This window comes from Lissotriton vulgaris, chromosome 1_1, assembly GCF_964263255.1.
Source record: "Lissotriton vulgaris chromosome 1_1, aLisVul1.2, whole genome shotgun sequence".
Lineage (NCBI taxonomy): Eukaryota > Metazoa > Chordata > Amphibia > Caudata > Salamandridae > Lissotriton > Lissotriton vulgaris.
This window is the reverse complement of record NC_141685.1, coordinates 633,183,514-633,201,847: the sequence shown is the minus strand read 5'-3', so window position 1 is coordinate 633,201,847 and position 18,334 is coordinate 633,183,514.

The window sequence follows — 18,334 nt, the reverse complement described above, 5'->3', positions numbered from 1 at the left end:
AGTAAACAGGTAGTGCTTGAGTGTTTAGATAAGTACATGGGTAGCAACTATATAATTAATTGAGTGCATCAATAATGCCTGGCTGATTACATGGGTGCATGACTAGTGTCTGAGTGATTCCATGACTCCATTGTTGTTAAATCTTGAGAAATTGGATGAAAGTAAGTGTACTGCTGGGGTGATTGTATTGGTGCAAGAGTATTCCCACAGTAATTAAATGAGTACATATCTGCTAGATAAATAACAAGTTTACTACTATAGTGCTCTCTACATAATTAGATGACTTCATGAAAAGTACCAGAGTGCTAGCATGAGTTCATGAATGTGCCTAGTTGTTTCAGTGACTGCATGGGTTGTAAGTATATGCCTAGATGACTGCATTGCTTCTGCGCAGTTAGCCCAAACTTTGGCTTTGCCCCAGTTCAGCCCAACCAAATGTAACCTTTTATCACTACTTGCTTCTAAGCACTTTACAGCATTTATTCCTTTAAAATGCAATATCCCAACTTCCATACATTAGATTTGTGTTGTGCTGGTCTTATTTTGCCCAGATAAATATACTCTATTTTTATAAACTGGTATGGAGTCTTGTTGTGGAGTATTCAGTTTGTTACTGTGCGTGTGTGTTGCACAAATACTTTACACATTGCCCCTTAGATAAGACTGACTGCTCTGTGCCAAGCTACCAGAGGGTGAGCACAGGTTATCTTTTAGTGTGTAACTAGCTTACCCAACTAGAGTGATGGTTCCTGCCTGGCGTGGGTGCATACCTCAGCCAACCAGGAATCCCATTTCTAACACCTTGACATCATAGGTACATTCATTTTCTTCTGCCTTACACCTCTGCATCACAATTGTTTAACACTGAAAATAGACAAGGCTGTTGATCACATTCTATCTATTTGTGACCCTCATGGTTACCTGATTATTTTCAAGAAAGAACTCAGGGTTATCTTGAAAATGCTAAATTTACTTCGATCAAGTAGATAGGAAACACAATATCAAATATGGCTGTCCACACAATTGATCCAAGTCCATGAAAACTGGAACAACAGTTCTTCTTTTCTTTCCTCTTTCTTCTGCTCGTCTAGGATCTTGACACCTTTGGGTTTAGTGCGCTCTATAAATATAATACTATCCTATCCAAACTTGACACTTTTATATGATCCACATGATCAATCCTTTGGCTGCACATTTAGACTTGCCTAAAGATTTACCTATCCATCTTGAATTTATTTCATGTGTCTTTGATTAAGCCGTGCAATGAGCTTAGTAGACCAGCGATCCACTGACGTTCATACAGGTGGATGATCATATAATATACAACGATAAAGTGATTATGGAAGTAAAAAAAGGTGAAAGGTCCTGATAATCCACATTATTTGATGATGGACCACAACTGGTAGGACACTTCCACTCCAGCCTGTTACTATAAATCCATGTCTTGATAGGTGAACTTTGGGAGTGACGCACTTGCGTGAAGTGCCCATCTGAATGTTGCAAAATTCCTTCCAATGTGCCTCAAATATACCAAACTCCACTCCATAGCAATGCCTACAAATTTTCCAGGTACATTTCCCCTTGGCCATTTCTCCTATCTGTATTCTTTTTCTGACGTTTATGTCCAAAACATTCTGTGAACAGAGTGCTTAGGGCAGTACAACCCTCCATGCTGGCCAAATAAATGTAACATTGCTTGAGGGAACAATAAGTCTGAAATCTCATGATTGTTCAATGATATTTGGACACACTAGCATAAGAGGTGACCATCTTGTGTAGGTGTATTTAAACCAAACAAACAATCACATATGATAGCCTGCCTTGAGACTTCCTAAAAAAGACAGGTAATGCTGACATACCTTTTCCGAGACTACCAGTCATCTGCTGGTTTTGATTTCCACATGGACATCTCATGACAGATAAACCTGAAATCAGCCATAGAAAATGAAGAGGTTCTTTGACTGTACTCAACTGCAAAGCTGTCCACTACAGTGCCTATGTACCGACAGTTGGTAGCTAAAACAGTATCCGCTGACATGTCTAGTTGGTTGAAAATGTATGATAGACTGGCGTCAAACTGATCATTTAGAAATCAACAAATACATTTTTATTATCACATACTGTAACTAAAAGTCTTCTGTGTATCCAACTTTTTCTTCAAACTTCATTGGTCTACTAGCCAGTGGTGGCTCCTGGAGGGAGTGCTGTGGGGCGGTGAGGCGGCCCGTGTGCTTTTTTAAACTAAAACCAAAGTTTTTACTTTCAATCAATTTTTTTTAAAGCTCCAATTAGCAGGGCCAGGCAGCTTCCTCAGGAACAACGTTTTGGCAAAAAAGCAAGACAAAACTAGTATTGATAAAGCCAAAAAGCAGCCAATGCCAGACCTACAGGCTTTATCAATGCGTGTCCTGCTTGTTTCACATGTGATTGAAATACCTGCCCAGATTATATGAAACAATATTTTGGGTTGTTAGCTTGAATCTACATAACGATTCATGTTTACTTGAACGTGTCATTCTATGAAATGAAGGTATGTAACCATGATTAAGATAAGACATTGTGGAGATATTAACCAATTCTGCCAACTCAGTAGGTTCAATGTTTTCTTCTCATGACCTCTCCAGAATAAAATCCTACCTCTAATAGTTTAGAGCACAGTACATACTTGCTTTCAACAACTGTGCCAATGTGAATCGTCGAGCTGTACTTAATTCTCATTATTGAGGCAGTTTGGTGTTTGTATGTTTTACTGACAATCAGTATATCAGAAGGTGGATACTATATCCAAAGATAAAACATGGACATGTCAGGGTTTTGCTTGTTCACATTAACCGAGTGATTCATCGATCTCTGCCACCCCTACAGAAAATGTCTCTGGTGATGACATACTGCCTATTTGTAATGAAAAGCAAATGGCACAGAAGAATGTAATTTCCTTCTTTTCTTCCTGCACGCAATTTATTGTTTACTAATTGGGTTGTCGCATGCAGTGAATTAAGCGAAATAAAAGACCGTCACTTACAGAAAATATGCTCTGAAAACACTAGATCAGCAGTTAAAGTTCAACTATTATTAATTACTTAGTATGAAACTAAATATTTGAGAATGAAACGCATTTCTTTGAAAAAGTCTTCAGGCTGGTCTATAGAAAGGAAGATTGTCTGCTTAATTAATGAGGCTGATCTTATCATGAAATCACTGCCTAATTAAACTAACAACTTTATTTCAGCCTTAAATTTGATTATGCTTACAATACTGGATGATTATCGAAACAGCAAGCGAGCATTACTTTGTGTCTTTATACGAAATAAGAGGTGTGTGCAGATCTTGCAGCGCGAATTACAAATATGTATGCCTTTCTGCAGGGATAACTCTGATTGAAAGGTTTTTTTTCTGAATGGCAGAAGCACTCAGGTCCTCTGACCTTAGGAAACATAGAATCTAACACGTTAAAGCCAAAGCACTGACTGAGTTAATTTATTTTGTTTGTTTACTAATGAATGAACTTATTGTGTGTTTAGGTGGATTGGTGAGAAAATTAACTTGGATGAATGAAGAAGAATGTGAGGATGTAAAGGTGCTAAAATGAATGAATTCATTCAAGTGTGAAGTTGTAAATCTGAAAATGACTGAGAGTGCGAGGGCGGCAAGTCAGAATGATAGTTGGTTGGAAGGGTGAGCGTGCATAGATGATTGAATGACAGAAAGCATACAATGGCTGGATGAGACTGCTCTGAAGTTGATAGTGGATTTCCAAGTACTTTCAAAAGGTAATAAGTCAATCAAAGTACCTAGCCAAAATGAATCAAAAAGTTTGCGACTAGAAGGGTGGGCGGTTGAATTGGACCACATGGTAAATATAATATATATATATATATATATATATATATATATATATATATATATATATATATATATATATATATATATATATATATATATATATATGTGTATATATATATATATATATATATATATATATATATATATTTTTTTTTTTCCACAAAGTTCCCATCGAGATGAGAGGGCACTCGACACCGCTCGGCCATCCGGCAATTAAGTGCAGCTTACTTTCATGCCCCCACGTATTTTATTAGTGCCAACGCGTTTCGCCTTCAATGGGCGTGTGCTGATGAGCTTTCTCTGTTGCATGCTGGGCTATGAAGTTCCCAAATGCGTGTCACAATTCAAAATATGTCCAGATTTTAAAAGCAATTATTGTTTTGTACCTTTAGTAAGGGTCGGGGCATAACTGCAAGCTTATGTGCAAGTTACGAGCAGTGTGCTGTCGTTCTCGAAAAGTTCGAAATCTCCGCCTCAGTCAGCTGGATATCCTGTTCTTCCAGCTGGTGATGGTTCCCTCTCCGCGGCAGGGAGGCCGCGTGCATAGTTTTTCCACAAAGTTCCCATCGAGATGAGAGGGCACTCGACACCGCTCGGCCATCCGGCAATTAAGTGCAGCTTACTTTCATGCCCCCACATATTTTATTAGTGCCAACGCGTTTCGCGGTCCTACGCCGCATCTTCATGGGCTGCTCCTGAACATAGATTGATGCACGCATTTTGACGTTTTCTGCTGTGCTTTATTAACATGCTCGCCCTCCAATGGGCGTGTGCTGATGAGCTTTCTCTGTTGCATGCTGGGCTATGAAGTTCCCAAATGCGTGTCACAATTCAAAATGTGTCCAGATTTTAAAAGCAATTATTGTTTTGTACCTTTAGTAAGGGTCGGGGCATAACTGCAAGCTTATGTGCAAGTTACGAGCAGTGTGCTGTCGTTCTCGAAAAGTTCAAAATCTCCGCCTCAGTCAGCTGGATATCCTGTTCTTCCAGCTGGTGATGGTTCCCTCTCCGCGGCAGGGAGGCCGCGTGCATAGTTTTTCCACAAACTTCCCATCGAGATGAGAGGGCACTCGACACCGCTCGGCCATCCGGCAATTAAGTGCAGCTTACTTTCATGCCCCCACGTATTTTATTAGTGCCAACGCGTTTCGCGGTCCTACGCCGCTTCTTCATGGGCTGCTCCTGAACATAGATTGATGCACGCATTTTGACGTTTTCTGCTGTGCTTTATTAACATGCTCGCCCTTCAATGGGCGTGTGCTGATGAGCTATCTCTGTTGCATGCTGGGCTATGAAGTTCCCAAATGCGTGTCACAATTCAAAATATGTCCAGATTTTAAATCAATTATTGTTTTGTACCTTTAGTAAGGGTCGGGGCATAACTGCAAGCTTATGTGCAAGTTACGAGCAGTGTGCTGTCGTTCTCGAAAAGTTCGAAATCTCCGCCTCAGTCAGCTGGATATCCTGTTCTTCCAGCTGGTGATGGTTCCCTCTCCTCGGCAGGGAGGCCGCGTGCATAGTTTTTCCACAAAGTTTCCATCGAGATGAGAGGGCACTCGACACCGCTCGGCCATCCGGCAATTAAGTGCAGCTTACTTTCATGCCCCCATGTATTTTATTAGTGCCAAGGCGTTTCGCAGTCCTACGCCGCTTCTTCATGGGCTGCTCCTGAACATAGATTGATGCACGCATTTTGACGTTTTCTGCTGTGCTTTATTAACATGCTCGCCCTTCAATGGGCGTGAGCTGATGAGCTTTCTCTGTTGCATGCTGGGCTATGAAGTTCCTAAATGCGTGTCACAATTCAAAATATGTCCAGATTTTAAAAGCAATTATTGTTTTGTACCTTTAGTAAGGGTCGGGGCATAACTGCAAGCTTATGTGCAAGTTACGAGCAGTGTGCTGTCGTTCTCGAAAAGTTCAAAATCTCCACCTCAGTCAGCTGGATATCCTGTTCTTCCTGCTGGTGATGGTTCCCTCTCCGCGGCAGGGAGGCCGCGTGCATAGTTTTTCCACAAAGTTCCCATCGAGATGAGAGGGCACACGACACCGCTCGGCTATCCGGCAATTAAGTGCAGCTTACTTTCATGCCCCCACGTATTTTATTAGTGCCAACGCGTTTCGCGGTCCTACGCCGCTTCTTCATGGGCTGCTCCGGAACATAGATTGATGCACGCATTTTGACATTTTCTGCTGTGCTTTATTAACATGCTCGCCCTTCAATGGGCATGTGCTGATGAGCTTTCTCTGTTGCATGCTGGGCTATGAAGTTCCCAAATGCGTGTCACAATTCAAAATGTGTCCAGATTTTAAAAGCAATTATTGTTTTGTACCTTTAGTAAGGGTCAGGGCATAACTGCAAGCTTATGTGCAAGTTACGAGCAGTGTGCTGTCATTCTCGAAAAGTTCGAAATCTCCGCCTCAGTCAGCTGGATATCCTGTTCTTCCAGCTGGTGATGGTTCCCTCTCCGCGGCAGGGAGGCCGCGTGCATAGTTTTTCCACAAAGTTCCCATCGAGATGAGAGGGCACTCGACACCGCTCGGCCATCCGGCAATTAAGTGCAGCTTACTTTCATGCCCCCACGTATTTTATTAGTGCCAACGAGTTTCGCGGTCCTACGCCGCTTCTTCATGGGCTGCTCCTGAACATAGATTGATGCACGCATTTTGACGTTTTCTGCTGTGCTTTATTAACATGCTCGCCCTTCAATGGGCGTGTGCTGATGAGCTTTCTCTGTTGCATGCTGGGCTATGAAGTTCCCAAATGCGTGTCACAATTCAAAATATGTCCAGATTTTAAAAGCAATTATTGTTTTGTACCTTTAGTAAGGGTCGGGGCATAACTGCAAGCTTATGTGCAAGTTACGAGCAGTGTGCTGTCGTTCTCGAAAAGTTCGAAATCTCCACCTCAGTCAGCTTTATATCCTGTTCTTCCTGCTGGTGATGGTTCCCTCTCCGCGGCAGGGAGGCCGCGTGCATAGTTTTTCCACAAAGTTCCCATCGAGATGAGAGGGCACTCGACACCGCTCGGCCATCCGGCAATTAAGTGCAGCTTACTTTCATGCCCCCACGTATTTTATTAGTGCCAACGCGTTTCGCGGTCCTACGCCGCTTCTTCATGGGCTGCTCCTGAACATAGATTGATGCACGCATTTTGACATTTTCTGCTGTGCTTTATTAACATGCTCGCCCCTCAATGGGCGTGTGCTGATGAGCTTTCTCTGTTGCATGCTGGGCTATGAAGTTCCCAAATGCGTGTCACAATTCAAAATGTGTCCAGATTTTAAAAGCAATTATTGTTTTGTACCTTTAGTAAGGGTCGGGGCATAACTGCAAGCTTATGTGCAAGTTAGGAGCAGTGTGCTGTCGTTCTCGAAAAGTTCAAAATCTCCGCCTCAGTCAGCTGGATATCCTGTTCTTCCAGCTGGTGATGGTTCCCTCTCCGCGGCAGGGAGGCCGCGTGCATAGTTTTTCCACAAAGTTCCCATCGAGATGAGAGGGCACTCGACACCGCTCGGCCATCCGGCAATTAAGTGCAGCTTACTTTCATGCCCCCATGTATTTTATTAGTGCCAAGGCGTTTCGCGGTCCTACGCCGCTTCTTCATGGGCTGCTCCTGAACATAGATTGATGCACGCATTTTGACATTTTCTGCTGTACTTTATTAACATGCTTGCCCTTCAATGGGCGTGTGCTGATGAATTTTCTCTGTTGCATGCTGGGCTATGAAGTTCCCAAATGCGTGTCACAATTCAAAATGTGTCCAGATTTTAAAAGAAATTATTGTTTTGTACCTTTAGTAAGGGTCGGGGCATAACTGCAAGCTTATGTGCAAGTTACGAGCAGTGTGCTGTCGTTCTCGAAAAGTTCGAAATCTCCGCCTCAGTCAGCTGGATATCCTGTTCTTCCTGCTGGTGATGGTTCCCTCTCCGCGGCAGGGAGGCCGCGTGCATAGTTTTTCCACAAAGTTCCCATCGAGATGAGAGGGCACTCGACACCGCTCGGCCATCCGGCAATTAAGTGCAGCTTACTTTCATGCCCCCACGTATTTTATTAGTGCCAACGCGTTTCGCGGTCCTACGCCGCTTCTTCATGGGCTGCTCCTGAACATAGATTGATGCACGCATTTTGACATTTTCTGCTGTGCTTTATTAACATGCTCGCCCCTCAATGGGCGTGTGCTGATGAGCTTTCTCTGTTGCATGCTGGGCTATGAAGTTCCCAAATGCGTGTCACAATTCAAAATGTGTCCAGATTTTAAAAGCAATTATTGTTTTGTACCTTTAGTAAGGGTCGGGGCATAACTGCAAGCTTATGTGCAAGTTACGAGCAGTGTGCTGTCGTTCTCGAAAAGTTCAAAATCTCCGCCTCAGTCAGCTGGATATCCTGTTCTTCCAGCTGGTGATGGTTCCCTCTCCGCGGCAGGGAGGCCGCGTGCATAGTTTTTCCACAAAGTTCCCATCGAGATGAGAGGGCACTCGACACCGCTCGGCCATCCGGCAATTAAGTGCAGCTTACTTTCATGCCCCCATGTATTTTATTAGTGCCAAGGCGTTTCGCGGTCCTACGCCACTTCTTCATGGGCTGCTCCTGAACATAGATTGATGCACGCATTTTGACATTTTCTGCTGTACTTTATTAACATGCTCGCCCTTCAATGGGCGTGTGCTGATGAATTTTCTCTGTTGCATGCTGGGCTATGAAGTTCCCAAATGCGTGTCACAATTCAAAATGTGTCCAGATTTTAAAAGAAATTATTGTTTTGTACCTTTAGTAAGGGTCGGGGCATAACTGCAAGCTTATGTGCAAGTTACGAGCAGTGTGCTGTCGTTCTCGAAAAGTTCGAAATCTCCGCCTCAGTCAGCTGGATATATATATATGTATATATATATATATATATATATATATATATATATATATATATATATACATATATATATATATATATATATATATATATATATATAGGCACGCAGTTGAATGCACTGGTTAATGGGCGTGTGGGTGGATGTACTAGTCAATGGATTAATGCATAAAAATTATCTATCGATGAATGAAAGTATTAAGGTGAGAGATGAATGAATAAGAGTTGGTGCATTGATACATGCATGGATGTATTGCGGGGATAACTGGATGACTCGGAAGCTGTCAAGATAGAATTATGAATTCATTTGAGATCAAGGCTCATTGTTTAGCACTGATTCAGCATAATATGTTCAGTATGCTTCTTCAAATGGACATGAGATTCAGGTGAACTTGGACACAAATAATTGGTTGCAGAATTGCCGACCAAGGCCCATATGTACGTGCACGAGTTGTAGAACAGCCCTACTTCAAAGCGATACTTTGAACAACGAAACAAGGCAGAATGATATTGACATAAATGCAGTGGATTAAAGCAGCACCCCACTGTGAGATAAGGGCATCTAATACTAAGGCACAATATGAGGAGGCCAAATGTCCACTCTAGGAGACTTTGGTTCTTGAGTGTGCTGTAAATTGAGCCACAGTAGAGGGACGACAGACAGGAGTCAGGACTAGTGGAAAGAGGGTAGAGACAGAATCACCTGTGGCAATGGGGATTGATAGATTGGCATGTAGTCAATAGACCCAAGCACCATGGGAAGTGCGAAAGAGGATAAAAATGTAATGTCAACCAATACCTTTTCTGCTGAGACTATGACACAGTGACATATTGGTGCATATTTTTAGAACGTTTAGCAGAGTCACAAAAACAATTTACAGATGACCATTTGTCATTTTCAACCACTGTTTTCATTATAACTTACATAAAATATGTATTTATCTTCAAAGTAATGTCACTGGTGTAGCCCATAGCGTAGCAAGTCCTTTCCCCTGTTATTATCATGCATTTAGTATCTTCACCTCTTACCATTCCTTACCCTGTCCTACCCCATTTTCTTAATTTTCAGCAATTTTACCCAATTGTTTGATACTACATTTGTTCCTTGGGAAAAATATGTTTCATATTAATTTTCCAATCTCTAACTGATGTGGGTTTGGGTTCTTCTATGTGGTTATTAATGCATTGTAATTTCCGGTGCAAGCACATGGACTGACTTGGGTGTGAAGGCTTGCCTTGTTTGCACTTGTCCTCTGTAAAGATCCCGTGACCTGAAAAGGGAAGCAAGCAAGTGACATTGTCAGTGATAATATTGGATGGGCTTAGGATGGTTAGCTCCTGTTCCCATTCTGCTACAATGTACATGATCACAGCAGGTGGAACAAGTTATTTCCCCAATACATTTTGGCCATTCATACTTGTGCATGTGAACCTTTACCTGATATTCTCGCCCTACTCATATAGTTGATCCTGAGTGTAAGCGCAGTGCAACACACATTGATAGTTTCATTGTGAAAAAAATGTTTCGACTGTGGCTGAGTTGCTTATGATGCTCACGTCATGTGATTGGTCACATATTTGTATCATTACAGCTACTATGTGGTTTTGATACCTGCTGTCAGTGAGTCCAACCCGTTGACGGATTTTGAATTCAGTGGTTGAACATATTTTTGGGCAAATATTTTGTATTCTGTATATATGTTTCGCAGTGTTTAGACAATTGTAGTTGTAAAATGTAACATTAAGTCAGATTTATACCAGGCCTTCTACTCCTCACACTGTCATGTTTCATTTGTTGAAGTATATTCACTCACAGTTCTGCGAAAATATTTACAGACTGTATGGTTGAAGGACCTCTGTTTGTGTGGTGCTCTTGGTATGACATTAGCTGTGTGCTTCCTAATGCCGTATTCCACATTTTCTGTTTTCCTTCTTTCTTTCATTTGTTACAATTGTCGGATTCATTCTATGAATTTGCTCCTGGGGGTGCGCAGTGTGGTTTGTGGATTACTTCAAGGCTAATTGTGTGTAAGTTCAAGCTAGCTTGACTTGTAGTACTGCTGCATTAGATGTGGGGGTATTCTTTTATGAATAAGGTTTATATATACTTGTGTGTGTCAATGAATTTGCATTACCCTTATAGTGCCTTGCCTTACGTTTTCCCTTGCCACACCATTCAAGTGTCAGTTTTTCTAATTTTTAAAGTTCCCACATTGACACCTTCATAGTGATTTTCCCTCTGCTCTTCAGAATAATACACTGAGTTTGTACATTCTTAAGCACATACACCCAAATATCCAAATTGTTTCAATCAGAAGTAGCACGACTTGCTTTCAGTCTTGATCCATTACATGCCTAAACAAGACCCAGAGCATTCTCATCACATCTCTCAATCTAGCTGCTGCAACGTGATTACTATGACAGAATTGTGGAACATCACCAGAACTTACATACAATATGTACGGTATACAGACAAAATATCGAATAAAAAATATAGAATAGCACTAATATCAAAGTCAAAATATAGAATGGACAAAATATCGAATGGACAGAATATAGTCAACAAAAATATCGAATTTGAGGTAAGTAATTTATTATCGATTTTCATGAATATAAAAAAGTAAAAATATCGAAGTATATAATATAGGTATGAAATATATTGCATTTTTAATAATATCGATTTTTTAAAGTGTTTTGTATGCTAGTATATGTGTGAAAAGCGTATATTTAATTTTAAAATAATTTTAAGTAATACATTTTATGTTATTTAATTTTTGTGTAATTTAATTTTGTAGCGGGTTGTGGGTTTATAGGGGAATAGGGTGGGAAGTAATTTGATTATAATTAATTAAATATTTAAATTTATTTATTGGTATTTATCTTGAATAAATTGGTAATTAATGTTTAATTGGTAATTAATAAAATTTGAATTGGTAAAACATTTTTATTAAATGATTAATTGATCAATATGTTAATTTTATAAATGTATTTCCCGTAGCGGGTTGTGGGTTTATAGGGGAATAAGGTGGGAAGTAATTTATTTGTCATTGATTAATATTTTAATTTATGTATTAGTATTTATTTTGAATTAATTGTTAATTAATTTTTAATTGCTAATTCATTATTTGTAATTCATTTGTATTAATAGGTAATGAATTCTAATAAATATTTGTATTTGTTTTGATTAATTATTATATTATATTAAATTGCTAATTACTTTTAATAAATTTTTTATGGGTATTAATTTTTATTTATTTTGTAATAATATGTGAAGTATTTACTTTCCCTACTGTTGCACTCACTGGAGTGGGAATAGTAATGTTTACCCTTACACTTTCCAACGCTTTCCCTACTGTTGCACTCTCTGGAGTGGGAATAGTAATTTTTACCCCTACGCTATCCAACGCTTTCCCTACTGTTGCACTCTCTGGAGTGGGAATAGTAATTTTTACCCCTACGCTATCCAACGCTGTCCCTACTGTTGCACTCTCTGGAGTGGGAATAGTAATTTTTACCCCTACGCTATCCGACGTTTTCCCTACTGTTGCACTCACTGGAGTGGTAATAGTGAATTTTACCCTCCTGCTATCCTACGGTAAAATATTGTATTTTTTTTATTAATATGATGTTTATATATATAAATGATTTGAAAAATAACATTGTATGTTTTTCTTATAACTTACATTATTTATTTAATAATTTTAAGGTTAGTTAAGTATTTTTTAGTATCTATTAGTTAATTATTTTTAATATTTCATTTATTTCTGAAATATTTTCAAGACATTTAGAGCAATTCGATATTTTTGTCCTAACTATATTTTTTTAAACAATATTTTTGATTCGATATTTTTGTACTTACCTGTTTGTAGATAGGAATTCGATATTTTTGTATTCGATATTTTATCTTCGATATATGTGTAATTCTATATTAGTGTAATCGATATTATGTCAGTGATCCATATGTACACATACACACAGTACCCACATGCTCTGTCTCACACTAAGGGTATTATTAAGAGTCTGGCAGACACGCTACTCTGTCAAAAGCATAGTTTGTCCTCTTTTCCGCACAAATATAGTCAATGGCACTATACATACAGTGGATGGGATATTCTACACATTATTACAGATTGCCATTATGTGAAACTCAACATAGCACCATACATCACTCCAAGCTTCCAATATAATCTTTATTTTGCTTGCCTGCCAACTAAAGAGCTTGTTAATAATTCTTTCAGGTGATTTTCCCTGCAAAATGAAACATCAGTGCCCATGAAACAGTTCAGGTCCTCACTCACATCACCCATTTCCTCTTGCATGTTTTGCAAAATAAACATGGCTTGAATACCTCTAGGCATTTCCCTGAATGAGTGTCTTTCTCTGGCAAAGAAATGCCACAAGGAAAATCTATCCATAGCAGCTTGATATGAATATGAATAGAAACAAAGTTGGCTGACTCAGTGCCCAGATTTCAGGTCATCTTGTGCACAGACATTGATGTTTACAATAAGTACATTGCTGATAAAATGGACTAGTACTAATGAGCTGCCTTGTTGGGTTTAAGAGCCGGTGGACAAAAAGGAATTTTGGATGAGACTTATGAGTGTGCGGATGCAGAGACCTCGCTGCATTGTTGCTTGGGTTCTTCTGGACCCTGTATTTAAATATGTCTACAATGTTTTCTCATATTAAGTATACACAACCTAAATAGGATTTACCAAATTTAATTATTGTTCTTTTACCTGTGTGTTCTAAAAATTGCATCGAAGGTTACTCTAAGAAAGGTCTGTAAACGTCTGTGATAACAATGTAAAGGTATGAAACAAATACAGTTCCTTATGATAAGGAAGCAAAAAAACAACAAAACTTTGTTGATGTACTTCACCTGATATGCTTACATACATGCAATTCTGAAACTTCCTGGCTTCGCTAAACTTTTTGATGCCATTGCCGAAACATTGAAACTCCTATCCTCCAACTAAGTCAGTTGCTGTTATGAAATGTCGTATTTTAGAACATATAAACTAAATTATATTTTACAATAGTGGGAGTGGAAATGTGCATTATGGAAACATGGCCACGGCTAACCATAATTCTCATCTGAGAGGCTTACTCTTAGTTGAAGGCTGAATCCTGTTATCCATTGAACACTGAAGAACCCCCATTGGTACCACCTCCAATATAGCTTAACTATCATCTGGGGATGCTAAAAAGGCTACACAAATTACTGGCTACACCACATGTTACCCTCCCTGCACCAAGTTGGCCTAAATAATAAAACCAATTTCCCCATGCACTGAAAATGCTCTGAAAGAAATGGCATGTAACGCTGTACAATATCAAGTATGAAATATACATATATTACACAGTTGCAGTCACCACTGTGTAGTTATAGTTAGGTCAACATTTCTAATGTAAGAGCATTTTTTGTTTCACTAATAACTTTAGAGCTGTTTCACAAATCCTCCCTGAACTTTTCTTTTTAAAGTTCATCCACCTCCGCTTCTTCCTACAAAGTTTCTGGGTTATCAATCAAGTGGTGGGCAAGAAATAGGGGTGGGGCCAGAACATAATTTCCATGTGAGTACCTATAGGAACATTTGGGAAACAATACAGAAAAAAGGCAGAATGCAATTACACTTAACCAGGCAAAAAGTTAGAACTTCGCTCAAAAAGCATGATTTTCATTATCAGATGTAAATCAGTTCATCTGATTTCAAGAAACTCACATTTAAAGAGGTGTTTGGGGTGGTTATGAATGGGTTAAAAAACTAGGTATATATCGAAACCACTCTACAGGATTCCTGAGGGATTCCTTTGGAGCAATATTTTCAAGCACTAAGGGCTTCTGATTGGGCGAGGATTTTTTCTTCTGTCAACCATTCCGGGACCGTGTGACCGGTACCGGGAGATCTGAAACTTTAAGAGAAATGTTGCAGCCTCTACTACAGAACTCAAGGACTTGCTACTTGTGTCCAGAAAAAAAAGTATTAAGCTGTAGGGATACCTGGCACTTGTGGAGTGGGGTGGTCCAACTTCACCCAAAAGCACAAAAATATTTTAAAAAATTGCATGTCGCCGGTACTAAAGTACTCCAGCAGGCTACATTGGCCATCTAGGGCCAGATGTAGCTAAATCTAATTTACCGACTCTTAATTACCGAATCATATCGATTCGGTATTTATGAATCGGTAAATTAGAAGGAGGGATATGTAGGTATGTTTTCATTTTGAATTGCTGAATCTGTAACATTCGGTATTTACCGATTCGGTAAATACCGAATCGGTATTCCCCATTGATTCCTATGGGCTTTGGACCCCATAGGAATCATTGGGAAATACCGTTTCGGTATTTACCGAATCGGTAAATACAGAATCCTGCAAGGGTGCAGGGGGTGTCACTTTGACACCCTCTAGCACCCCAAGTGCAGGCTTGTGTGCCATGTGGCACACATGCATGCCCTAAGGACATGTCTGTGTGTCACATGGCACAGGTGTGCATGCACAGATGTGAATGCACACCTGAATTCGGTATTTTACCACCCAATAGGATTGGGTGGTAAAATACAGACTCTTAAGGGCCTGTGGCACTCTGTGGAGTGCCACCTACATCTGGGTTTTACCGAATCGGTTAAATTACTGATTGGGTATTTTACAGAACCGGTAAATTTACCGAATCAGTAAATTTACTGATTCTGTAAAAAAATGCCCCCTACATCTCAAAAACCAATTTCTGGTCGGTAACGGCCGAAATCGGCCGTTACCGACCGGTAATGGGCGACCTACATCTGTCCCCTAGTGAGGTACCATGAGATTCCCATGGTACTACCGCTCAGTGTTCAACCACCATGGTATCATAGGGCTGTGCAAGCTTCTTTGGGTGAAACTTGCATTGTCCCTCTGTATGATCGTGAAGGAAGCTTGAGAGTGGCACCACAGAAGAACCACTGAACAGCAAAAAATTTAAATAAATACATACATATAGAGCAGGGTCTACATTGGATTGATTCGCATGGGGATTGGGCACAGAACCTGACCAAAGGCAAGAATGTGCAGACAACCAGCTCTGTATATAAATGAAGGACACCTATGGGAGGGTTCCTCACATGCTGTGAGTAGTTGGCTGTAAGACCTGGCTGGACACTAGGCCCTGTAGACAACCTCCACCTGTGCACACACTATGGCTGTGCATAGTGGGGGTGTCGTAATTTGACGATGGCTGGGTTAGCGTTTGGCTTTGCTACACGTTATTCTCCTTGTCTTGGCTATATTAGAAAACGCCATCTTGTCTGTTACGGCGGCCATTTTAGATCATGAGCGGCCTCGTGGCCAGCGTGCCCTTTAGTCCGTTGTCCGTGCCACTGACCACTCGAATTTGCCCAGCAACAGGCTATTTTTAGTAATGGTCAAGCCGGTACATGTGCAGTCCCAATTGACCAGTCACCCCTCAGGAATGTGCCGCCCAACTGACCAGTGAGATTGTAACCCCTCCCATGAGTTGGCTGTGTTCCAAAAATGACCATATATGTACATATAGCTCTGTAACTTGTACCGCCTATCTTTTTATTACCTGTAAACTGTATAAATTATCGAATCACACCAACGTTCGGTGTGATACTTCTTGCATTACCGAAGGGTGCTGTAGGAATGTACCACCACCCCATGGGGTCTAAATAAACTTGTTCCTTGTACTTTTCAGTTTCCGTGCCAACAGTTCTTTCAGTGTAAGTGGGTTATCTACGGAGCATGTAGGCCTTGGGAACCCGATACAACAAATTGGCGACCACGAAGGGGCTCATCGGTGACTCGGATGCCCGAAGGAGAGGTCGTGACGAAGGTTTGGACACTCGCCATGGACGCGTACGCTGCCACTGAGTGACCCGAGTCTTGGCACCCACGGTGTTTCTTCCTTTCCTTCCGATCTGACCTTCCAGGTGGCGCCGGTCTCCAACTGAGTTCTTGATCGTCTGCGTTGCTGGATAAGTGCCGTTTGGCTGATTCGATTAAAGACCTTGGCAGTTGGAATCTGGACCTTTGAGATTTGGGTAAGATTTGTGATCGGTAAGGTAGTCTGCGGACGCTTACTGAAGTTCTATGATTTGTGATCGGTAAGGTAGTCTACGGACGCTTGCCGAAGTTCTGTGACTGTGACTTTGATTTGAGTTAGCTAACATTTGTGAATTTGTGAACTTTGAATCCATATGTGTAGTGCACTTCACATAGGCAGGCATGTAGAGATGTTTCTCTAATCTTGTTTTTTTTACTGTGAGCGGCACATTTGTGTGAAGTACTGTAAGTGCCATTTTATACGGTATCACGCTTTCGTGATACTTTTTGAACATGCCTGTTTTAAGCACACTTCGAGGGATGTGCTGTCTTGGGAATGGTACCACAATTAGGTTAGCGGAATCACAGCCGGCTCCCCCAGAAGGAACTCCAAACCGTGAAATGTATATCAAATTTGGTCTTCCCCCTATAATGTACAGCAAATTATGGCATAAATACACCAGGACCGATCCTGAATTGCAATGGCCACTACATGGGTCGTTCGATTTGCGAAAGGTTCAGTTTGTGGAGCAGTGTTTGTTTCAACGAAGGTCTAGACAAAATATGTTTGATTGTGTGCGAATGTGGGAGAAAGCGGTGCGTGAGCGAATGAAACGTGAGGTTGCCTTGGCGGACAAAGAGCAGCGCAAGGCTGCTCGTGATAAGGCTTTACAGCTTGAGGAAAAGGAGGCTCAGGAAAATAGAGAGAGAGAGGAACGGGAGCGTAAATTGCAAACGACTGGCCAATTCCCTATTCGTCGACCACTTTATCCTGTCCTTAATAATGAAATTGATGATTTTTCGTTACTAGATCGATCGCCGCCTCCGTACGTTCCACCTACGGCTCCGACTGTGGACTCGGATGATGACGAACAGGATAAGTCGGGGAAAGGGAGTAAGTCGGGTGTCAGGTTTTCTGCGGAGAAATCCGCGAACTTGCGTAGTTGGGCCCGTAAAGTGAATACAAATTTTGTTACTCTGGCTGAAGTTGTTACTGAAAGGGGTAAATGGACGGAACAAGAATTACTGTATTTTTTTGCTACTTTGGCAGATGAAGTTGTTACCACGTACCGTAAATTTTCGGATACGTTAGAATCTAAGGCTGTGTCTGTTCACCGTGAGAATTTGGATAAAGGTGTATTTGATCTTTCAGATGTCGATGCCTTTTACAAGCAACTGATCCAGCTGCGGGACGAGACGTCCAAATTGCGGGACGAGCGGAAAAAGAATAAGGAGTCCGGGTCGGAGACCACTGGACAGGCTAAGGAGTGTTCTCTCCGGGGTTCAGATAAGAATTCTAACGTGCATGTTATGCCTATGCGTGAAGCCGCACCTTTGTATGTTCCGCCTAAAGGGGAGGGTACAGATGATGATAAAATGTCAAAGGATGCGAAGGGATATTTTATATATAATTGGGTGTATACGCCTTGGAATAGAGCTGATGTTATGGCGTTGAAAAATTCATTACCTGACCTTCGTAAAAACCCGGCAGCATTTTATGAAGGGGTTGAAGGGGCTATTTCGTCCTGTGTCATGACTCTGGTTGATATAGATTTGTTTTTTGGGTTAATTCTTCTGCCTG